Below are 25,627 nucleotides of genomic sequence, written 5' to 3' on the forward strand. Positions count from 1 at the left end.
CAGGATGGTCTCATCTCAAGATTCTTAACTTAGTTACATCTGCAAAGACCCTTTTTCCAAATAAGGTCATGTTCACAGGTTACGGAAATTAGGATGTGGACATTTTTGGTGGGAAGTCACCATTTAACCCACTATAACTAGTAAACTAATAGAGATCAAAATCATTGTCTACTGTGGTATTGGGTGTCATTCCAGCATCATTATTTAAAATTGTATTGGCACTAAATATAATTAATTATTTCATTGTGAACTACTAAAAATAAGTATCGCTGGGCATGGTGGCTCAGGCCTGTAATCCTAGCACTTTGGGAGACTGAAGCGGGCAGACCACTTGAGCCCAGGAGTTCACGACCACCCTGACCAACACGGTGAAACCCCATCTCCATTAAAAATACAAAAATTAGCTGGGTGTGGTGGTGCACACCTGTAATCTCAACTACTTGGAGGGTTGAGGCAGGAGAATCAGTTGAACCCGGGAGGCAGAGGTTGCAGTGAACCGAGATCGCACCACTGCACTCCAGCCTTGGTGACAGTGAGACTCCGTCTCAAAAAAGTAAATAAATAATAAAAAATAAAAATAAATATCATTAAACCTGGGCATTTTGAAGAATAACTGTCCTGTAGGAAGCAAGTACAAAGGCTCAAACCCTCAACTTGTGTTTGCGTTGCAGGCAATCCTTGAAGGGCAAGCATGGCACCTCATAAGTGACCGTTGTTACAGAAATGCATCCTAAATGCATCTCTATAGATTTTTGATAATGTGCCAATACTGTGCTCCGAGTGAGAGGGTCCTTATAGAATTTACATTCTAGTCTAGGAGACACCTTTGAATCTCATTTCATCTGGCACAATATTGGGTACATACCTGAAGCCTGATAAAGAACTGTGAATGAATACATGAGTAAATACCAAGCAGCTAAGCAAATTATTACTACAGTGAAAAACATCTCTACAATAAGAAGATAGAATTTGCTAGAGCAAAGCAGATTAACACCCTGACTCATTCAGTATTCTCTTGAGAGAAGGGGAAAAAAAAAAAAAAAAAAAAAAAAACCCTAAAAGGAAAGCTTTGATGTGAAAAAGAAATTAATGAGATCACCTATCCTCTCTTTTGAAAAAAAATCAATACTATGCTCATTTACACAGATACAGATCCTGCTGGGAACAATGAATCATGACTGAAATTATAGTTACTTAAATCAGGAGAAATATTTTATCCAAGTATTTTAGTTGTTAGTTTCAAAAACATAAACATTGCTCAACTATTAAGTTGAGAATGTTGATACGCCACTTCTTGAAACTCTTTACAAATAATGATTTGAATGACTCCCTTTTCTTCCCAGCTTAACTCTTTTCTCTTTGACTTTCCTTCCTATTCTTCCACTCTTACATTGTTAAGCAATCAACCTATACCTTAATAACTACCAAACCGGGTCTCATTCATTGACTTACGTGGGTTACAGGTCCATCCCTGCACCAGTCGTGTGGGCAGTGAGTTGGAATATGATGACTGCCCAAGTATGTCACCTGACCTGGAAAATGGGGGATACGAGGAGGGTGAGTTTCAACCTAACCAAATTACTGAATGCAGGGAGAAAGTGGAACCCCAAAATAAAATTAGGGTGCTTTTACTGATGGGGAAGTTGACAAACAAAAGCACATATGTCCACTACAGTAGACACTCAGAAAAGCTTGTGGTTGAACTGACTGTAGTTTTAAATAAAACAGTGACTCAACTTGGCCATGATACCCTAAATGTCTTTTGGAAAGTTTTTCAGAATAAAATAATAATTATAACTATGATTATATGTCTAATTACCACACAAATCTTAAAAATTTGCATTCAAAACTGCATATAAAAGCCTCCCGAGTAGCTGGAATTACAGGCACCCACCACCACACCCACGTAATTTTTGTATTTTTAGTAGAGACGGGGTTTCACAATGTTGACCAGGCTGGTCTCAAACTCCTGATGTCAATTGATCTGCCCGCCTCAGCCTCCCAAAGTGCTGGGATTACAGGTGTGAGCCACCGTGCCCAGCCAGCAATAGACTATTTAAATAGTACCAATGCCATTTCCAGCCAAAAGAAATTTATATTTAATGTACATGAAACTTTTAACTCCTCATGGAAAAACAATTTACAACTTGTAAGTTGCAACCGCTAATTCAAGAACTATTGTGTTCAATGAGCCAATGATATAGAACTATTTCTATTTTGGTTCCTAACATATCTCTGAGAATAAATCCCTTTAAAACCTAAATGACAAAGTAAAAATAAATTATTGTGTTATGTGAGGTGGCAGCTTTGGTTAATGGAATAAGTGATAGAAGACACTGTGACAGTCTTTTTGATGTATCAATACGGCTAGGCTGCAGTCCCCAATTACATAATCAAACACTAATCCAGGAGTTGCTAGATGTCATTAAAGTCCATCATCAGTTGACTATACATAAAACAGATTATCCTAGATAATCATGGTGGGCCTGGTTCTGTCAAGCCTTTCAGTCAGATGGCTGTTTTAAGGGTTTACAATCAGACAAAAGGCCTTAACCCTTTTTCCATTTAGGACAAAAAAGTGCAGCTCACTGCCAGCACTCATTTAATTTTACATTAGACACATTCTTTGAGGCTGAAGCAAGTCTGACTGATTTTCAATGTGAAAATAAAATATAAAAACTGTTCTTGGAGTTATTTCTAAACAGAGCTAACACCAGAGTCATCTGAATCATCAGAATCATCTATTATGGAAAAATCAGGTTAATCAAATGAATCTTCAGCCAACAACTATTGGGAACAGGCCCCCAAATCTGGCCATAAATTGGCCCCAAAACTGGCCATAAGCAAAATCTCTGCAGCACTGTGACATGTTTGTGATGGCCATGACGCCCACGCTGAAGGTTGTGGGTTACCGGAATGAGGGCAAGGAACACTGGGCCCACCCAGGACCGAAAACCGCTTAAAGGTGGTTCTTAAACCACAAACAATAGCATGAGTGATCTGTACCTTAAGGACATATTCATGCTGCAGATAACTAGCCCAACCCATCCCTTTACTTCAGCCCATCCCTTTATTTCCCATAAGAAATACTTTTAGTTAATTTGTAATCTATAGAAACAATGCTTATCACTGGCTTACGGTCAATAAATATGTGGGTAAATCTCTGTTCGAGGCTCTCAGCTCTGAAGGCTGTGAGACCCCCACTTTCCCACTCCACATGCGATATTTCTGTGTGTGTGTCTTTAATTCCTCTAGCGCCGCTGGATTAGGGTCTCCCCGACCAAGCTGGTGGTCTTGGCAAACAACTCTTCAATAATAATGTTAACATCATCCATAGGACTGCTACATTTTCTAGGATTTGACATTTTCAGGGATTGAGAATGACTGTATTTTGTAAATGGAAATACCACTACTAAAAACAGAATGTGATAAATAGAATGATGTCTTTTGTTTCTGAAGTCAATATACTGGAGGGATGCGAAAATAATAATAAAAGCATATTACTTGGCAAAGTTATCTTGGGGTAAATGCTACAGCTACAGGCACTACTGGTGGGTATTCTCTGGGCAAACTGGTTAAGTCCAGGCATGGTGGCTCACTCCTGTAATCCCAACACCTTGGGAGTCCAAGGCAGGAGCATCACTTAAGGCCAGGAGTTCAAGACCAGCCTGGACATCATAGCAAGACCCTATATTTAAAAAACATTTTTTTGGCTGGGCACTGTGGCTCATGCCTGTAATCTCAGCACTTTGGGAGGCCGAGGCAGGCAGATCACGAGGTCAAGAGATTGAGACCATTCTGGCTAACATGGTGAAACCCCGTCTCTACTAAGAATACAAAAACAAAATTAGCTGGGTGTGGTGGCGGGCCCCTGTAGTCCCAGCTACTCAGGAGGCTGAGGCAGGAGAATGGTGTGAACCCAGGAGGTGGAGGTTGCAGTGAGCCAAGATCACGCCACTGCACTCCAGCCTGGGCAACAGAGTAAGACTCCATCTCAAAATAAATAAATAAATAAATAAATTGTAAATTAGCCAAGCTTGGTAGGGCAGACCTGTAATCTTAGCTATTTGGGAGGCTGAGGTGGGAGGATTGCTCAAACTCAGAAGTCAAGGCTGCAGTGTGTGTGTGTCTTTAATTCCGTTACCCGGCATAGCAGGCCTTTTGTTAAAGACTCCCTTCACCCTTGTACACACCCGCAGACTTACATGCGTCAGAGTTCCGGCTGGGCAACCACACTCCCGCATGACCTGCAGCTCACCTGCATTCCACAAGTTTGTAAATAGCAGTTTCGGTTAACAGTTTCGGTTAACAGCAGTGAGCTGTGATCACACCACTGTACTCCAGCCTGGGCAACAGATCAAGACCTTCTCACTTCCTTCTGAGGAAGTGGAGTTGTTAGAATCCATATTTCTACTAAAAGTCTGCTTAGATAGAAAGATAGAAGGCTATCTTAAACAGACTTTTAGTAGAAATATGGATGTTAACAACTCTGCTTCTTCAGAAGGAAGTGAGAAGCAAGGTAGAGAAAATATATATTGCCCTGGAGAATACCTAAGTCATTATTAACAGGCTATTGGTAGAAATACAGACATGAAAGTGGCTGCTGGAGACCAGACGCAGTGGCTCACACCTGTGATCCCAGCACTTTAGGAAACCTAGGCGGGCAGATCACTTGAACCCAGGAGTTTGGGACCAGCCTGGGAACATGGCAAAACCCTGTCTCTACTGAAAATACAAAACTTAGCAGGGTGTGGTGGTGTGCACCTGTAGTCCCAGATACTTGGGAGACTGAGGTGGGAGAATTGCTTGAACCTGGGAGGTGGAGGTTGCAGTAGACTGAGATCACACCACTGCACTCCAGCCTGGGTGAAAAAGTGAGACCCGGAAGGAAGGAAGGAAGGAAGGAAGGAAGGAAGGAAGGAAGGAAGGAAGAAAGGAAGGAAGGAAGGAAGGAAGGAAGGAAGGGGGGAGGGAGGGAAGGGAGAGAGAGAGGAGGGAAGAAAGGAGAGAGAGAGAAGGAAGGAAGGAAAAGAGAGAGAGAGAAAGAAAGAAAGAGAGAGAGAGATGGCTGCTACTGAGGACTCAGATGGAAATGAGAAACGTGTTATTGGAAACTGGAGGAAGGGTGATACTTGTTATATAGTGATAGAATGCTTGGCAGAATTGTGTCCTGCAGTTATGTGGAAAGCAGAATTTGTAAACAATGAAACTGGGCATATAGCTGAGGAGATTTGCAAGCAGTGTTGAAGGCACATTTTGGTTTCTCGCTGATTATAGTAAGATGTAAAAGGAAAGATAAAAATTAGGGAAAGAACAGTGAAACCAAAAGTTGCCAGGACTTGATGACTTAAAATGTTCTCAGCAGAAATTAAGGATTCATTGCCAGAAAAGTGCGTTGTAGAGAAAAAGCCAAAAGTGTGGTTGGTAACACTTTTGCTATTACCTCAGAAAGATAAAAATCAGTATTCAGTCACACAAAAGACTCTTTAAAGAGATGAAACAGGTGACCCATGGATCCCCTCGGCCTTCTTGGACCCCCAAGATAGAGACAAGATTATCTAGGAAAAATCTATAAACAAGCTTCTTTTCTTCTGCGGTGAATTTCTCTAATACACACAGGAAAACTACAAGATTCTGGAGAATTTTTTACCAGTGGAAATACTGCCACCTTGAAATTTAAAGGATAAAGTACGAGACAAAAGAAAGCTATTGGACCTCCAAAATTCCACAGACAAGAAACAGGCTGATAAAACTACTCAGATGTAAACAGATCACACTGCAAAACAGACAGAAATCCTAGGCCTACCAGAAACCCAATCAACAAAAACCTCTGCAGGTGAGGAAACAGGATTCTGCATTTTAATAGGCACACCAAATGAAATTGGAGAAAACTACATTTAGGAGGAAGGCAAGAATTATAGTTCACTTCACATATTGGAAAGATGGTAATGAGGAAAATATGGTAGACTATTCTATGTAGCTCCTGTAAACTGAACTAATGTCAGTGCGTGGAATGAATAGGGAGCCAGGTTTAAACGAAATCTGAGGAATAACTTTCTAATTCTCACAACTATTGGAAGTGGAATGGGCTTTCTGGTAAGACAATGCACTCTTTGTTAGGCAGGAATCTAGGCCCAACATGGCGGCGTTACCCGGCATAGCAGGCCTTTTGTTAAAGACTCCCTTCACCCTTGTACACACCCGCAGACTTACATGCGTCAGGGTCTGGCTGGGCAACCACACTCCCGCATGACCTGCAGCTCACCTGCATTCCACAACTTTGTAAACAGCAGTTTCGGTTAACAGTTTCCAAAGACCCCTTCCTCGTGACCCTTACTCAACTCCTGCCCTAGTAGTTTCAAGACTCCCCAGGCCCTGTTTGCACAACCAGCTTCCCTACCGCTCAGGCTGTAAGAAGACCCTACCCTCCTCCCTCAGCGCGACTTCCTCGGCCTGCACCTTTGGACTGAGGAACCTCGCCCGCAAGCCCTAATAAAGGCTATTCTCACTGCCGTTTGCCTTGTGTCTTCATTCCCAGTTTGGCTCCAGCCTCAGTTTACCTTTACACTCTTCATAATAGATATTTTTAAATACAGGCTAAATTATGTTCATCAGGGATGTCATAGGATGGGATTGGATGGGAGATGAGTTAGACTGGAATGATGGTGATTAAGACACATCAAAGACTATTATTCGAAGCTACAACTTCAGAGCATTTATATAAAAAGATTTGGGGTGTAAATGATGAGTTAGAGAGTAAAAATGTTACTGACTATCCACAATAGAGTTGATTCACCCTCCATAGAACAGGACCAATTTTTCCCTCCAAAGGTGGTGATTGCTTTACTTACTTTGCCCACATGTGTTCTCCATTGGTAAGGGGAGAGAAGTAACATACAGACAGAGATCAGAGACAACTTATTTTCAAGATGGTCAGGGTGAACTGGCAAATCTGAAGCAGGAAAACTAGCTGATGCAGATTATCACTTAAACATATATACACATGCCCTGACTTTTACCAGCTCAGTTAAGCAAAGAACCACTAAGTAGCTTCACAGCTTATGGTGCATTTGCTCTGCCCTGACTTTCAGATTGATTGTGTATAAATCTTTCAGGTCTGGAGTACCAGTGCCCTGTAGGAACCACTAGTATCTATAGTTACAGGAGTATTTACCAAAGTTTTCTTGACTTTGACCAGCTTTATACACTGTATCCCATTTGTAATATCAAAGAAGTCTGGAACAAACTGGTAGAGGTAAAAGGACATTTACTATTACCATCTAAAAACCATGGGAGATTACTCAAAACATTAAAATTTCATGAGAGAGATTTGAGACTACTCGGTTAGTATGGTCTAAAGAGAACCATGAAGCTTTGTCTTTCTTTCGCGATTTTGTGTTGCTACAATTGCTCTGATTTGCCCTTGCCTTTGGAAGGGAAAAGGGTGATGGGGTGGCAAAATCAAGGTCTCAGAACAGGTGATGAGTCTTTATGAAATGGGTACAGAGGCACTTACAGCTAACAGCAAAAGAGCTGTATTTGCAAACTTGAAAGGTGTTATGGTATGGTACAAAAGAATTCACCAATACAATTAATAGTAATAAAAATTCAAGTATATGCTTAGATTTAAGTAAATGCCTTCTTACGTACTGAGTTGCATTAGCTGGATAAACAATATAGCTGTTTAATTAAATAATGGATTCTGAGACCAAAGTAAACATTAGAAGAGAAAACCTTTTACATAAAGATGTTTAATTTTGAGGGTCACTTGACATGACATTTGCAGATAATTAGTAGGCCTGCTTATTTGAGTAAATGGCAACCAGTATCTCTGGCTGAGCTGGAAACACATTTAGCAATGGAAAGTGGTTTTTTGTTTGTTTTTTTTTTGAGACGGAGTCTCACTCTTTCGCCCAGGCTTGAGTGCAGTGGCGCGATCTCGGCTCACTGCAACCTCCACCTCCTGGGTTCAAGTGATTCTCCTGCCTCAGCCTCCCAGGTAGGTGGGATTACAGGTGTGTGCCACCATGCCTCGCTAATTTTTTTGTATTTTTAATAGAGACGGGGTTTCACCATGTTAGCCAGGATGGTCTCAATCTTCTGACCTCGTGATCCGCCCGCCTCAGCCTCTCAAAGTGCTGGGATTACCGGAGTGAGCCACTGCACCCGGCCAGAAATGGAAAGTTTTAAACCTCGAGTATAAAAGTTGACTTAACGAAAGCCTAAAATCAATTTTACACATTAAATGCAAATGGTAACCATAGAATACATTTCATTCCTCAAAAAGTTTTAGCAATTTAAAGTTAAACCAAATAGTTAATAAGCAATAAAAGAAAAGTACTTTAAAATTTTAGAAAGGAAATTGAAGAACAAATAAGGAAAATCTGAGTTTCAAAATGCTTAATTAACAGGATAATTAATATCAACTAACGAAGTTGACTATCTTAAGTGCTAGCAATTTTTTCTTTAAATTTCATGATATTCAAAATATCTCTTACTAAAGTGCTATCTCCAGGCCCAGCCAGATAATTTAACCCAAATTCTCCAAGACACACAGTTTTTATAGTGCTCATTATACAATACTATATTTTACTAATATAGTTGCTCCATAAATGCTTTTTGAATGAAAGGGGCATTTTATGAAAGAAAGACAAGAGGAACAAATACATACAGAACAAATAAACACTCTATTGTCAAGCCACAAATTGAGAAAAACAAATACTAATAACAAGAAGGCTTAGACATTAAAATACTTCAGGCTATCCTTATGTTTTTCTAAGAAGTTCTAAGAAGGTATTCTTGGGGTACAAAAGTAAAAATGAAACTGTATCTATAATTTATATTAAAAAATAAATATGAGATGTTTAGAGAACAATTATATGAACACTTACCTACACACACAAAAATGGCTTTGTCATTCCTTCTAGGAATTTAAGGTTTCATAAAATATTCTTAAGGTAAAGCCTTGACCATTTTACGGACTTGCTCAACAGCATCTGTGTCTCTGCACCGCCTACAGGATAAAGTTTAAACTAAGTCTGGCACTGAAATTCTTTCTCAGTATATTGTCAGCTTAATTTACCAGTGTTTTCTTCCACTTCAGGAAAGAACTCACATTTACTTAAAAGCATCTTTGCATTTATTTTCACTTTCTGATTTTGTTCATGCTATGTCATCCTGAATTTTATTCCTTCATTCCATAACATCCCTCCCTCAACCATCACCCACCACCATTATCTGCTGGCTGAGATCCTAGCCAATATGTCAAGATCCAACAAAATATTCCTTGTAATCTCCCAAATTGGGACTAAGCAATCTATGGTCTATGATCATTTATAAATTTATTTGGTTTCCATTTTATCATGAAACATTATCTGATTCATCTAACGACTGCTTATGCATATCCCTATATAAATGCCCTGAGGGCAAATGTTATGTCTTTTATTAAAGTTGTTTGTTTCATTATTTCCTAAAGTATTTATGACAGTATCTTAGATGTACAAATTGCTCAAATAATGTATATTGGACTCAAGTGTAAAAGGCAAATTTTACTGTTTTCCATTTGTATAACTAAAAAGAACAAAAAAGTGATTGAAGAATAGATACTTCACAATGATTATATGCCTATAATATTGTTTTAAATTCACATACCAAAGGGATTTTTACTCTAAATTACCATAGAACATGCATTATAGGAATTATATGTTCAGCACAATCTCAATGGATTTTAAAACATATATGCATAAGAAAAAATGATGAGCTATACACCAAAATGTTATCAAAGACTATCTTCAGATTATGGGATAATAGATACATTTATTTTCCTGTTTATATTTACTTTTCTAATTTATCTACAACAATCATATGTTTGCTAAAATAATTGGGAGGAAAAGAGTTATTTGAAAATATCTGTGTAAGACCATGTGTTCTTTGGAAGCTCTTCCTGGGAACTAGAACCTTTCAGATTCTCCTGCAGGCCTGGGGCTGCCCGGTTACTGTTGGTGGCTCTTCACTGGCCAGTTGCTCAACCTGTAACTCATTTAGACTCCTAATCTGTTGAAACACTTTTCCTTGCCCTTTGAAATCTGCTGGCATGAATATGGCAGAATCATATTTCCTTGACTGTCTGAAAAGCTACGTAACAGCAGTGAAATTCATAGCAGCTATTTACACCGTGATCAAGAAGCTGTTTAGAGTTGAAAGGCAAGTCAATTGGATTGTTAATAATTTCATACCAAGAGCAAAAATTACTTAACCCCGAGATTAAAATTAACAACAGAACATGGACTAAAATATGACTTCCCCAAGGAAATTTTTTACATTTTTTCAGTACTTCATGCAGTATCCGTATTTTTTTATCTATTTGCTTATTTCTCATAAATGAGCAACACAGTGTAAGAAAAACTACAAAGTTCTCCAAATTGTATACATAAGCCAAATCAATTATTTCCTTGTACCTGAAAGAATATCATGAGAAATAAAGTAAAGAGAATAAATCTTGGGAAATAACTCCTAGAATATTACCTGAAAAGGCTGTTATAAATAAGCAGTTGGCCAGAATAAAACTATTTCAGAATTATGCAGCTAAGTAAAGTTTTTGTAGAGAAGTATTTCAGATTTAAGTCCCTATGAACCTCAAAGGAAGTGTCCAACATTTCTGACAATCCTGATAATTGGTACACACGTACTACAAACCAATTTTCACAAAGCACAGAGCACTTTATTCTCTGCAGGAGTATAATGGGATTTGAGAGCAAAACCCACCAGGCCTATTCCCTGACCTATATGCCAACTCTCATGGTTAAACTGCTGCAAAGTTTACAAATTTATAATGAAATGGCTGTGTTATTTTCTTTCCAGAGCCCAGGTTCTAATTCTGAACTAATGAGTCATAAAATACCTAGTCAGTATCTTGTTCATAATTTTAGTTTCTTGCTTTTATCATATCAATGTGACATAAAGGAAACCTTTATAAGTATAGGCACACAAGGTAGATAATGCAATTCAGTGTTCTTACCAGACTACTCCCCGCCTCCCCTACCTCTGATCAAAGTATTTATTCCCTTTTGGTGGAGAAACTGTTCCTTTCCTGACACCAAGCACATGGATCTAGGCGGAGCTACCAGTTACAGCATGCTGGCTTCAGAGGCCACACTGCAAGTGCTCCAAGCTGGACCCATCATAGTATCCCACATTCCTAACTCTGTAATTGGTAAATAGGGTGAGAACACGATTAGAGAAAGGCCAGTCAAGCTTGTTCTCTGAAGCTTTTCAAACAGGAGCTTGGATGAGGGCAGCATGCTGTAAGAGTCAAGGAGGTGAAGAGCTTTTTCCTTCCAGATGGCGAATACATGCAGTTGCAAGCTGCAGCTGCTAGGAGCCAGGTTCTCTGCCACATACAAGAACACGGTCTGAAGTAGAAGACAAAATTTAAATTTCAGGTCGCATAAGCAAATGATCAGAAAGTGTGGCCTAATTTTTTTCATGCAACTGAACTTAATTTCTTCAATGATATCCTGTTTTACTAGATGACAGAAACTCAACCTTAATGAATTCAGGCTCCTACTTCTTTTCCTTCAGTTCACATCTAATTTTAAGCAAGGGACATGGGACAGAAGGAAGGCAGGGCCAGAATAAGCAAAGATTCTGATATTTGGTCATTGGTTGAATTTGGCATCTCCCTCCTTATCCTGTCTGTTTTTCAAGGGTTGATGCACATGGATCCATGCCAAAGGTCACTTCAGGATCAATGACTCTCCTTCCTGGCCCCCAGTGCCCTGCTGAAGTGCATTGAAAAGTGTTCTCCAGCACCACTCTGGGCTCTGGGCACCTTGGTGAAGGCCCAGCAACATGACTATGCCAGGCTCAGGAATTAGTCTACTGCTCCTACACCGTGCTGAGGCAAGTTGGAACTCCAGGAAGCTGCTTCAGATCTGAGGACCTTCATCACAACGGCTATTCCTACATACTGCCCCATGCTACCTGATAGGGTTTAGATTTGTGTTTCTGCCCAAATCTCATGTCCAGTTGTAATCCCCAATGTTGGAGGTTGGGACTGGAGGGAAGTGATTGGATCATGGGGGCAGTTTCTATTAAATGGTTTAGCACCATCCCCTTGGTGCTGTTCTTGTGGTAGTGTGTGGGAGGTGTTTGGGTCATGGGGGCAAATCTCTCATGGCACTTTGCTGTCCTTGGTGTAATGAGTGAGTTTTCACAACACCTACTGGTTTAAAAGTGTGTAGCATCTCCCCCTTCTCTCTCTTGTTCCTGCTCCCACCATGTGAAACAGATTGCTCCTCATTTGCCTTCTGCCATAATTAGAGACTTCCCGAGGCCTCCCCAGAAGCAGAAGTCACTACGCTTCCTGTACAGTCTGCAGAACCATGAACCAATTTAACCTCTTTTCTCTATAAATTACCTAGTCTCAGGTATTTCTTTACGGCAATGAGAGAGCAGACTAATACACTAACCCGAGTTGCAGAGGGCTTTTCTCTCCACCCCTAGCCCTATCTGGAATAAAGACGAGTAGCTCTTTCTACTCTGTGATTGTCTCAGCTGTTGTGATAGTTTTCTACAGATGGTGGCATTTTCCCACATTTGCTAGTATCTCAGGGACAGCTCTTCAAACTTAGTCCTGTCTTTTCTGAACAAAAATTATCCTGTTGATTCAACTACCTCTTACATGGCAGAATTGGAATGTGAAATTTTTTAGGGTAGGAATAAGATCTTACTTTTAAAAAAGTTTCAAGTTAAATCAGTGCTTAGCATATATGCTCTTAAGAAATGTTTTGTGAATACACAGATGAATTAATGAATGGGGCAATGTGATTGCAAGACCTGGGTTGCCATTTTTTGGGAAAAATATATATATATGTGCGTGTGTGTGTGTGTGTACATATATATGAACACTAGAGCAATACTTTTCAAATTTGGATGTGCACATAAATTACCTGGAGATCCTGTTGAATGTAGATTCTGATTCAAGTCTGGATTGGGGTCTGAGACTCTTCATTTCTAACTGGATTCCAGGTTGTGCAGATGCTGCTGGTCCTAGAACCACATCTCAAGTCACACTGCTCTAAAATCATCTGACAATGGGACTCTTTAGGACATACTGGGTTGCCAGTCACTGGAAGTATTTAAGCAGATGTTACTATTTGTCAGAAATGTGACAGAAAGAATGTAAGATTGTTAATAATAGGGGAAACTGGGTGTACAGTACACGGGAACTTTCTGTACTATCTTTGCCATTTTTCTTCAGATCTAAAACAATTCTAAAATAAATGTCTTGTTTTGTTTTGTTTTTTGTGAGACAGGGTCTCACTCTGTTACCCAGGGTTGGGTGCAGTGGGAGTGTCTATTGCTCCTCCCCCAGAGGGTTCAGTTCTGGGATATGAATTTCACAGAGTACTTCAAAGTTTTTGTTTCAATTATAGATTGGCTGTACTTGACATTATAAAGCAAATTCAATTTAAAACAATAAACACAAATGCCTACTGTGTTGCCTAGTGATGGTATCATCTACTAGGTGCAGAGCCCCTTTCCCAGTGGTACTGAGAGGTGAAGCTGGCTGGGCTTCTGGGTTGGATGGGGACTTGGAGAACTTTTCTGTCTAGCTAAAGAATTGTAAATGCACCAATCAGTGCTCTGTGTCTAGCTAAAGGTTTGTAAACACACCAATCAACACTCTGTGTTTAGCTAATCAGGTAGGGGACTTGGAGAACTTTTGTGTCCAGCTAAAGGATTGTAAACGCACCAATCAGTACTCTGTGTCTAGCCAAAGATTTGTAAAGGCACCAATCAGCACTTTGTCAAAATGCACCAATCAGCAGGATGTGGGTGGGGCCAAATAAGGGAATAAAAGCAGGCCACCCAAGCCGGCAGCAGCAACCCGCTGCGGTCCCCTTGCATGCATTGTTGGTTCGCTCTTTGCAGTAAATCTTGCTGCTGCTCATTCTCTGGGTCTGCGCTGCCTTTATGAGCTGTAACAGCGCAAAAGTGTGCAGCTTCACTCCTGAAGCCAGCAAGACCACGAACCCACTGGGAGGAATGAATAACCCCGTATGTGCCACCTTTATGAACTGTAACACTCACCGCGAAGGTCTGCAGCTTCACTCCTGAGGCCAGCGAGACCATGAACCCACCAGAAGGAATGAACAACTCCAGACGTGCCGCCTTTAAGAGCTGTAACACTCACCGTGAAGGTCTGCAGCTTCACTCCTGAAGTCAGTGAGACCACGAACCCACCAGAAGGAAGCAACTCCAGACACATCTGAACATCTGAAGGAACAAACTCTGGACACACCACCTTTAAGAACTGTAACACTCACCACGAGGGTCTGCAGCTTCATTCTTGAAGTCAGCGAGACCAAGAATCCACCAATTCCGGACACAGTACCTACCAACTCAGCTGTCTTTTTTTCCCTTTTAGCCTTCCTTTTCCTGCTAACGTGGGATAGCTCTCTTAATCTTGAGAGCCTGAATTCAATCCTAGTCTGTGCTTTTGAGATTCAAAACACAGTGTGCTATAACATCTCCTTCTGTGGCAATGCACATAAAAATGCCAATGAGTAGATGAGGGTTACAGGATAAATAAAAGAAAGTACTGGTGGAATCACATAAGGTAATCAAAGTATTCCTCTGCAGAGGGCACAGTGTCCAGAAAGAAAAGTAGCGAAGGCCACATGAGGGAAGTGTGCTGCAGCAGCACCTAAGTCTTGGCCCTAGGTTCTGAGTCCCTTCTAAAGTGCCTGCTTCTGCCTCGTTAAAGCTCAGTTGATCAACTATTCATTTAATTCTGTGAGTTACCTAAGGATCTCTCCTTAATTCCCTCTTTTTACTTAAGCTAATTGTAGCTACATTTTTTGCCACTTGCACCTTACAGAATCCCACCCAAAATAATAGCTTTGCCAAAAAGGAGAATTTTTATTTCCTGGAATCAGAAAAATGTCAACAGTCAAGCAACAGGAATAGGACACATGTAGATGGTCTTCGGGAACCCTAAAATCACCAGTAATCTTCTCCATCTCTTGTCTCTTCTTCTTCATATGAGTCAGTTTCATTTCCCGTTACTTCCACATAGTGGAAAACATAGTGCTGACCATTCCCAGGTTTTCCATAGAGTGGTTTCCATCACCAGATAAAGGAAGAAATAAATCAGTTTCTATTATTTTGTTTAAGTAGTAGAAATGTAAAGAGAAAGAGAATTATTGAGTTCTCTAATTATTCCATGCCATGTGGACAACAGCTTGTGTTTGGATTGTAATGGTAAAGAAAATCTCCTCTTTATGACCAAGCTATCCAACCCTTTTAAAACTCCCTTTTAAATGTATACAAAGGAAAAAATAAATTTGAAAAGATTGCTCTGTGTTTTTCTTAAGCTAAATTAAGAAAACAGAAAGTAATGAGAATAAAAACAAAGCAAGTTTTTAAACAGATAAAAATTTTAAAAACAATCATGTGTTAATGCCTTTGCACTCAATATTAAATATAACATAACAAAGAAGGATCTTATATTCCTAACACAGAAGAATTTTAAAGTCAAGGAGACTAAACTGTGATAACATATGCCCTGTTTCTTGTACCTTGTCCAAGCATAAGATACTGTAAAAATTTTCTTTCAGTTCTAAATTTGATGTACTTGACATTATAAAACACATTCAATTGAAAACATCAATAAACAAAAATGCCCACAGGATGAAGGACAAAAAACGTATGATCATCATAAGAGATGCAGAAAAGGGCTTGACAGAATTAAACATCCTTTCATAATGAAAACGCTCAACAAATTCAGAGTAGAAAGAATGTTCCTCAACACAATAAAGGCCATACACAGCAAACCCATAGCTAATGTCACAATCAATTGTGAAAGTTGAAGGCTTTTCTCTAAGATCAGAAACAGGGCAAGGATATCCACTCTCACCACTCCTATGCAACATAGTACGGGAAGTCCTAGCCAGAGCAATTAGGCAAGAGAAAGAAGTAAAAGGCATCCAAATTGGAAAGAAGTAAAATTATCTCTTTTTGCTGATGACATGATCTTATAGATGGAAAATCCTTAAGACTTAACCAAAAAAATTAATAAAACTCATAAACTAACTCAGTAAAGTTGCAGGATACAAAATTAACCTACAAAAATCAGTAGCATTCCTATAGACAAACCATAAACTAACTGAAAAAGAAACTAGGAAAACAATCCCATTTACATTAGTATCAAAAATAAAATAAAATAAAATACTTAGGAGTAATTTAACCAAAGAAGTGGAAGATCTGTGTACCAAAAACTATAAAACATTGATGAAATAAATTGAAAATTATACAAATAAATGGAAAGATATTGTGTGTCATGGAGTGGAATAATTTACATTTTGTAAACATTCATATTACCCAAAGCAATCTACAGAGTCATTGCAATCCCTACCAAAATTCTAATGTCATTCTTCACAGAAATTTTTAAAAATTCTAAAATTTGTATGAAGTCACAAAGACCCCAAATAGCCAAAGCAATCTTGACCAGAAAGAACAAAGTCAAAGCCAGAGGCATCACACTACCAGATTTCAAAATATATTGCAAAATTACAGTAATCAAAACGACATGGTACTGGCATACAAACAGACACATAGACCAACAGAATGGGACAGAGAACTCAGGAATAAACCTATACATCTACAATCAGTTGATTTTTGACGAAGATACCAAGCACACACAATGGGGAAAGGACATCTCTTCAATAAATCATACTGTGAAAACTGGATATCCACATGAAGAAGAATCAAAATGGACCATTACCTTATCCCTTATAGAAGAATCAACTCAAAATGGATTAAAGATTTAAACATAGGACCTGAAACTCTAAAACTACTAGAAGAAAACCTAGGGAAACACAACATTGATCTGGGGAATGATTTGTTGGCTATGATCCCAAAAACACAGGCAATAAAAGCAAAAATAGACAGATGGGATTGCATCAAACTGAAAAGCTCTGCACAACAAAAGAATATCTCAACAGAGTAAAGAAACAACCCACAAACTGGGGAAAAGTATTTGTAAATCATACATTGGATAAGAGGCTAATATCTAAAATATACAAGAAACTCAAACTACTCAATAACAAGAAAACAAATAACCCAGTGAAAAAACTGGCAAAGAATTTCAATAGACATTTCTCAGGAGAAGACATACAATGGCCAACACATACATTTACTAAAATGCTCAACATTTCTAATTATCAGAGAAATGCATATTAAAACTACAATGGGATATCACCTCACGACTGTTAGATCAGCTATTATCAAAAATATGAAAGATAAGTATTAGCAAGTACGTGGAGAAGGAACTCTTATACACTGTTGGTGGTATTACAATTAAGTGCAGCTATTTTGAAAAACAGTATGAAGTTTTAAAAAAATAAAAATAGATTTACCATATGATCTAGCAATTTTACTTCTGGGTATATGCAAAAGAATTGAAATCATATGTTAAAGAGATGTCTGCACTCCCATGCTCATTGCAGCATTATTCACAGTAGCCAAGATATGGAAACAACCTAAGTGTTCATCAACAAATGAATGGATTTTTTTCAATGTTGTGTATATGTGTGTGTGTGTATATATATATATATGTTATATATATATTTATATATATACACTCACACAATGGACTACTCTTCAGCATTAAAAAAAAAAAAATCTGTCATTTGGGACAATATGAATGAACCTAGAGGGCATTATGTTAAGTGAAATAAGCGGTCGGGCATGGTGGCTCACACCTGTAATCCCAGCATTTTGGGAGGCTGAGGTGGACAGATCACTTGACGTCAGGAGTTCGAGACCAGCCTGGCCAAGCTGGTGAAATCCCATCTCTACTAAAAATACAAAAATTAACCAGGCGTGGTGGCAGGCGCCTGTAATCCCAGCTATTTGGGAGGCTGAAGCAGGAGCATCACTTGACCCCAGGAGGCAGAGGTTGCAGTGAGCCGAGATTGTGCCACTGCACTCCAGCCTGGGCGATAGAGCAAGACTCAGTCTCAAAAAAAAAAAAAAGAAATAAGCCAGGCATGGCTTGACAAATACCCTACTTTTATGTGGAATCTTAAAAAGTCAAACTCATAGAAAGAGACAGTAAAAAGGTGGTTACCAAAGGCTGGCAGTGGTGAGAGCGTGGACAGGGAAAGGAGAGATGTTGTTCAACTGATACGAAGTGTCAGGAATAAGTTCTGGTGTTCTATTGGACAGCATACTGACTGTAATAATAATATATTGTATATTTCAAAATCTCTAAGAGAGGATTTTAAGTGTTCTCACCACAAAGAAATGATAAATATTTGAAAAGATTGATAATGCTAATTAGCCTGATTTGATCATTCCACAGAGTATATATGTGTCAGAATATCATATTGTACCCCATAAATTTATACAATTCCTATTTGTCAATTAAAAATAAACTAGAATTTGGAGGCAAAACACACACACACACACACACACACACACACACACATACACAAGTACCCAGTCTGTGTTGCTTAATGAGCTTTTGTAATCATTTATAAGAAAAAAAGACTTAGACTAGTATAAATGTTAACAGTTCTGGATCTGAGAACATGGAAGTTCTAAGTCACAGTCACATTGCATCCATACTTCATTGAAGAGTCCTTTCAACTTCTTGCTAAAACTTTCAGATGCACTCTTTTCCTCCTCTCCATCCCTTCCCCCACCAGATCTCCAGTGAAATGCAATACTCGTGTGTTTTTGAGACTCAAAACATAGTGTGCTGTAAAATCTCCTTCTGTGTCAGTGGATACAAAAATAACCACTTTAATTTTTATCGATCCTCCTATTTTCCCCAGATACTATTTCCCTCTTCACCAGGAGTGGGACAATATGTTATGCAAACAACTGAACCCTGGTAACTTGGGTGTCTACTGTGACAGCCATTGGCAACTTTCATCAGATTTGTAAGATTCTTGTGGTGAAGTGAATTATAGCTGAATTCCCTTAATGTTTCAAAGTTGAATTTTCACTTAGGTCAATGGTTCCCAGACTCCAGATTTTGAAAATGAAATTTCAAAAATATGTGGGGAACCAGCATGTTTGCCAGCTCTTACTTTTGCCAAATAAGGACTTAGGGAAAATAGTGTTCGCTACTATCAACATTGTTTCACAAAACAAAGAACTTTTTAAGGACAAAAAAAGTAGGCAAAATGTTATCTTGGCTTAAAAAGGGGTGGGGGAGAAACGGTCATCATTTCCAGAGAATTGACAATAACAGACTAATTGCATCAGTCAGTCTATCAGGAAACAGATGACACCCTCAAAAAGTTAAAATATTTCAGTAAAGAAACGATTTACAGAGATATGAACAACAGCAAGAAACCATTACTCCCTCTTAGTTTGAAGGGGTGAGAGAGGCAACTGTGTTTCCAGAGCCAAGTATGAGCCAGAAGGGATGGGAGCTGGAGTTGCAAGAAACTCAGCCACTGCCGGAACCACGATGAAGAAGGGAAAGACTTGGGTTAAAACTATGATACCTGTCTCCTCCATCTTGCCTAAACCTAACTGGAAATCAGAGCAAGGAGGTCTGAGGATTATAGTCCATAAAGTCAGCCTCCTGGAGCACAAACCAGGTCAAAAATGGCAGAAAAAATGAATCGTGGTGGAATCCACTAAAGCATGTTAATGTGGGATCTGACAGCATAGGGTCAGTCAGAGGAAAGGGTGTGCGTGTCATATCCTTTTTTTCTTTTTTTCATTTCAATTGGAGGAAAATTACAAGAGACATTTTAAGATGTACTAGTGCTTGTAATTATATGCTTGATACATTTGTCAGTTAGGAGCTCAATATCCAATATTGTAACATCAAGTGGTGCTCAAATGGGCAACATGTTCTAGTGCTTTATTTTTATCATGCTCATAATTAAAATTTTGACTTCACATAGGTACAAAATGGAGGCAACACGCAACACTTTCATTTAGCTCAGGACATTTTGTATGAATTAAGGAGTTCCAAAATATAACAGCCACCACAGGTCAGGGACTTCTACTGCAGAAATTTCCAGTGCTGCACATTGACAGCACTTGAGATGTTTAAAAAATACTGATCCCTTCTCACACCTTAGAAATTCTGATTTAACTGGAATGGGGTAAAACTTGGAATGGGATTTTTTTTAAATAAACTTTTTATTTATTTTGAAAGATTTAGATGTTCAGAAAAGTGATAAAGATAGTAGAATTCCCACATACTTCACACCCAATCTCCCCTATTATTTCCACCCTATGTAAGTAAGGTGCATTGGTCATAATCAGGGAACAAATATTGGTACATAATTTTTAATTGATGTCCATACCTTATTCATATTTTATTAGTTATTAACCTCACACTGTTTTTCTGTTCCAGTATCCCAACCAGGATGCTGCATTACTTGCAGTCAGCATGTTGCCTTAGACTGCTCTTGGCTATGACAACTTCTCAGACTTTTCTTGTTTTTGATGGCCTTGACAGTTTTAAGAAGTACTGGGAGCCGGGCGCGGTGGCTCACGCCTGTAATCCCAGCACTTTGGGAGGCTGAGGCGGGCGGATCACAAGGTCAGGAGATCGAGACCATCCTGGCTAACACGGTGAAACCCCGTCTCTACTAAAAATACGAAAAATTAGCCGGGTGTGGTGGTGGGCACCTGTGGTCCCAGCTACTCGGGAGGCTGAGGCGGGAGAATGGCGTGGGCCCAGGAGGCGGAGCTTGCAGTGAGCCGAGATCGCGCCACTGCACTCCAGCCTGGGCGACAGAGCGAGACTCCGTCTCACAAAAAAAAAAAAAAGAAAAGAAGTACTGGTATTTTGTACAGTGCCCCTCAATTGTGATTTGCTTAATGCTTTTCTCAGGATTACAGTGTGGATGTTTGTTACATGCAGAGGAAGACCACAGGAGTGTAATTTCCATTACATCATACAAGACTACATACTATCAACATGACTTGCTACTTTAATATTGACCTTGATCACCTGGCTGAGGTAGTGTTTATCAGGTTTCACCCTTTAAAGTTACTCTCTTTTCTGCTTTCCATACGGTACTCTTTGGAAGGAAATCACTAAGCACGGTCCATGCTCACGGAGTAGGAGTTATGTTCTACCTCCTTGAAGATGGAAGAGCTTCACAAATTAGTTGAAATTCTCCCCCACAGAAGATGTATCTTTTTCCCTATTTGTTTACTTACTCAACCGTTTATTTATGTCAGTGTAGACAGGAATATTTATTGTATATATACCTGAATTATAATCCATTGCTACCTTATTTATCTCATTGCTCAAATTGTTCTAGCTTAGGCCATTAGGAACTGCTTATATTGGCTCTAGTCTCCCTTTGATGTGCTCCATCATTGTGGGTATTAAGTACTTCTTTCTTTTAAGAAACTACAACATGCTCCAGACTCATATTGTATGTTTCCTGAGAATCAGCCATCTCTCCAAGGATCCCTGGTTCCTTTTATTGGAACAAATAGTATTAGAAACAAAGATCTGATTTGTTAGGTGTATCCTTGTATCTTGACCTCTTCAGCAGACAGAGCAAAATGTGTGTGTGTGTGTGTGTGTGTGTGTGTGTAGCTAACTCCTGAATATATACATATCTATAAATATTTCTATATGTAAATATCTGTACCTATAATAATGTAAGCGTGAGTTCATACTGATGTCTCTAACTCTAATCCATAACCGTATGAATAATTCTTGCCTTCTCCCCATGCTTTCCTGTAAGCTCCCACTTCAACAGTGAGAAACCTGGCTCCTGCTAACCACATTCCATTTACTTAATTCTTCAGTTCCAGATTAGAGGTATGATGGTTTCAGAATTGTTAACCTGTTCCCCCATGGGAGACTTTATCAACTAGATTACCATGCTTACATACAGTTCTTTTTCCCTTTAGTCTTACAATCTCTGCTCATTTCCAAAGTTATTCAGGCTAGCAACTTTTTCTGCCAGTCCCTTCAGTGAGGTTTTATCATACATTTGTAACATTGTTAATTGTTTAGTCATGTTCTGTATTTCACCCTGTGACCCTCTGACCTCAGAAATAATTTTTTTTTACAATTTTCATACATTAAAGTTCACTCTGTACTGTAAAGTTCTATAGGTTTTGATAAATGCATGGCGTTGAGCACCCACCATTATGGTATCATGTGGAATGGTTTTATCACTTACAAAGAATATCCTTTGTGCTTCACCTGTTCAACCTTCCTCTCTCCCCAAACCCCAGTAATGTCTGATTTATTTGTTGCCTCCAGAGTTTTGCCTTTCCAGAATGTCCTATAAATAGTGAAATCATACAGTGTGTAGCCTTTTCAGACTGGCTTCTTTCTCTCTGTGTCTCTCTCTCTTTCTCTCTCCCTCCCTCATCCACACCCTCCCCCATTTTGCCTGCTCACCCTTCTTTTTGTATTAACTTCACTCTGGGGACTGGCTTTCTCTACAAGTTAGTCCCCAGTAGCTCCATAGCGCCTCCACCCCATTCTCTCTGACATGTTACTCTCCCCCCAGGCTCTCTACATTTCAGCCCCACTGGCTTTTTGATGTTGTCTCTTGAACATGTCAGGCACAATCCCAAATCAGAATCTTTGAACTTGCTACTTCCTTAACCTGGGATCCTCTGCCTCTCCTCATCTTATTCAGATATTTGCTAAAATTTCAGCCTCACAATGAAGCCTTCATAACTATAAAATTGCAACTTTCTATATGATTTCTCTGACTTTTTTTCTCTGTAGCACTTAGTCTGATCTGACATATATTTTACTTATTTATTGTTATTCCCTTTCTCCATCCCCTAGAACATCAGCTCAACAGGGAACCTATATCCTCAGCACCCAGAATAGCATCTGGACCACACTACTCACTAAATCAGTAACTAAAAATTGCTGTATTCGTTCTCTAAACTGCCATAAAAAATGCCACAGTCTGAGTGGCTTAGACAGCAGAAATGTATTTTTTCACAGTTCTGGAGGCTGAAAGTCCAAGATCAAGGTGCCAGCAGGTTTGGTTCCTCCTAAAACCTCTCCCCTTGGTTTACAGATGGTCATTTTCTCAAATGGCCTTTTCTCTGGGTGCACACATACCTGGAGTCTCTTGGTATGTCCAAATTTCCCTGTCTTATGATGATATCATAAGACATATTGCATTAGGGTTCACCTTAATAGCCAAATTTTAATTTAATTATCTTTTTCAAGGCCCTACCTCCAAATACAGTTACATTCTGATGTACTAGGGGTTGGGGTTTCAACACAGAAATTTTGAGAATGTACAATTCAGCCCACAAAAATTACCCTTCCAGTGGACAATCATTTCCTCTTGTTTTCTGTAAGAAGGAAACAAAGATGAGGACCACTGATTATCTCATATAACGTTCACATTGCTAATGTTACCTTATTAAATACTCTTACTCTCTTCTTCAAAAGTAACATTTGTTAAATATTTTTGAAGGCTCCGTCACCTCTAGTGTGGTTCTAAAGGAAAAGCTAAGGGAAAATAGTCACATTTAAGGAGAATACATCAGAAGACCGTATCTCGAATATCCTCCTTGGACTCTTGTATTACACTTGTTTTATGATTCACATATTTGACACTGCCAAATTTTAGTTTTCCTCATTATTTAAATAATTGCTGAGAGAAGGGAGCCTGAAGAAATCGAATATTTAAGGGAGAGGCAAGAAATGGAAACACTACTGTTTTGGGTTGGATTGTATCCCCCCAAAAGACGTGTTCAAGTCCTAACCCCAGTACCTGTGAATGTGACCTTATTTGAAAACAGGCTCTATGCAGATGTAATCAAATTAGGATGAGAGATCATTGTTGATTAGGATGAGACCTAATCCAATATGACCGGTGTCCTTATAAGAAGAGAAACAGACACAAGGTTTTCCTCTTTGTGTGTGTTTCTCTTCTTGTAAGGACACCAGTGACAGAGGGAAGACAGCCACGTGAAAATGGAGGCAGAGATTAGAGTTATGCTGCCACCGAATAAGGAATGCCTGAGGCTACCAAAAGCTAGAAGAGGCAAGGGATATTCTCCCCTAAAGGCTTCAGAGGGAGTATGGCCCTCCCAACACCTTGATTTTGAACTTCTAACCTCCAGAATTCTGAGATAATAAATTCTTGTTGTTTTAAGTCACCCAGTTTGTAGTATGTTTTAAAGGCAGCCCTAGGAAATGAATACATTCACTGAGAAGACTGAGAAAGAGAAGCCATATAGGTAGTAAGAAAACCAGAATGTTTCAGAAGTCAGAGGAAGAAAATGGATGGAAAGTCGCTTCTATTGTCAACTATTCTATGCGGGTTAAATAATATCTAAATCAGGAAGTGTCCACTGATTTGAGCATTATACAAATGTATAGAAGTTTATTATTAATATTATAAAGAATTAATAGGCAATTCCAGAAGAAGAGAAATCACTTCTGTCTGAAGAATTCAGGAAGACTTCATAGAGGGCATGACATTGATGCTGGAATTTAAAGAATAACATTTCAAAGTGCAGAAATGGAAGGTAGAGTTGAACAACATTGGGGTTAGGGGTGACACCTCATGCAGTAGAAAATTGTATATAACTTTTGACTCCCCAAGCACTTAATTACTAATTACCTACTGTTAACCAAAAGCCTTACCAATAACATAGTCAATTAACACATATTTTGTATGCTATATTTATTATATACTATATACTTACAATAAGTTAAACAAGAGAAAAGAAAATGTTATTCAGAAAATCATAAATTAGAGAAAATATACTTACTATACATTAAGTGGAAATGGATCATCATAAAGGTTTTATCCTTGTTGTCTTCATGTTGAGTAGGCTGAGGGGGAAGAGGAAAAGGTAGGGTTAATCTTATCCTCTCCGGATGACAGAAGCAGAGGAAAATCTGTGTATAAGTAAAACTGCACTGTTCAAACCCATGTTGTTTAAGGGTCAACTGTATTATAGTTAGAGGGGAAAAGTGAATGCAATTGTGGAGGAAAAATACTTCAGAACATATTGAGGAAATGGACAGTATAAAGGAGATGTTATTTGGGGCGGTCTGTATTAGTCTGTTTTCACACTGCTATAAAGAACTACCTGAGACTGGGTTATTTAAAAAGAAAAGAGGTTTAATTGACTCACAGTTCCACATGGCTGAGGAGTCCTCAGGAAACTTACAATCATGGCAGAAGGTGAAGGGGAAGCAAGGTGTGTCTCACATGGCAGCAGGAAAGGAAGAGCAATGGGGGAAGTGCCATGCTTTTAAGCCATCAGATCTCTTGAGAACTCACTCACTATTATGAGAACAGCATGCAGAAAATCCACCCCCATGATCCAATCCCCTCCCACAAGCTCCCTCCCCCGACCTGTGGGGATTACAATTTAACGTGAGAGTTGGGTGGGGACACAGAGCCAAACTATGTCAGGGTCAGATCATGGATGTCCTTAAATGCTATGATAAGGAATCTGAACTCTTTTCTAGAAAATCAGAAATGGCACAGTCTTAAATGTAAGTTAGGAAAGTTGTGTGTAAAATTTTATACAAATACTGGGGGGTAAACAAACATTGATGAGCTGTAGACAAGGAAGACTGGGAGGTATTAAATGCCTAAAGAAGATGTCTGCAGATTTG

The 25,627-nt window shown here is 39.1% G+C and overlaps 2 long non-coding RNA genes across 2 annotated transcripts; both read right to left on the reverse strand.

Annotated features, from left to right (window-relative positions):
- Nucleotides 1-9,838: 9,838 nt before the first annotated feature.
- LOC141407886 (uncharacterized) lies at nt 9,839-15,259 on the reverse strand. Its single transcript, XR_012419077.1, has 2 exons — nt 12,951-15,259; nt 9,839-11,411 (listed from the first exon to the last, which is right to left on the reverse strand). It is a non-coding gene; the product is annotated as an uncharacterized lncRNA (long non-coding RNA).
- A 7,157-nt stretch (nt 15,260-22,416) lies between these two features.
- LOC135965129 (uncharacterized) lies at nt 22,417-25,275 on the reverse strand. Its single transcript, XR_010577997.2, has 3 exons — nt 25,138-25,275; nt 24,769-24,832; nt 22,417-23,337 (listed from the first exon to the last, which is right to left on the reverse strand). It is a non-coding gene; the product is annotated as an uncharacterized lncRNA (long non-coding RNA).
- Nucleotides 25,276-25,627: the final 352 nt, after the last annotated feature.

The sequence above is a fragment of the Macaca fascicularis genome, chromosome 1 (genome assembly GCF_037993035.2).
Source record: "Macaca fascicularis isolate 582-1 chromosome 1, T2T-MFA8v1.1".
In the NCBI taxonomy this organism is placed as follows: Eukaryota; Metazoa; Chordata; class Mammalia; order Primates; family Cercopithecidae; genus Macaca; species Macaca fascicularis.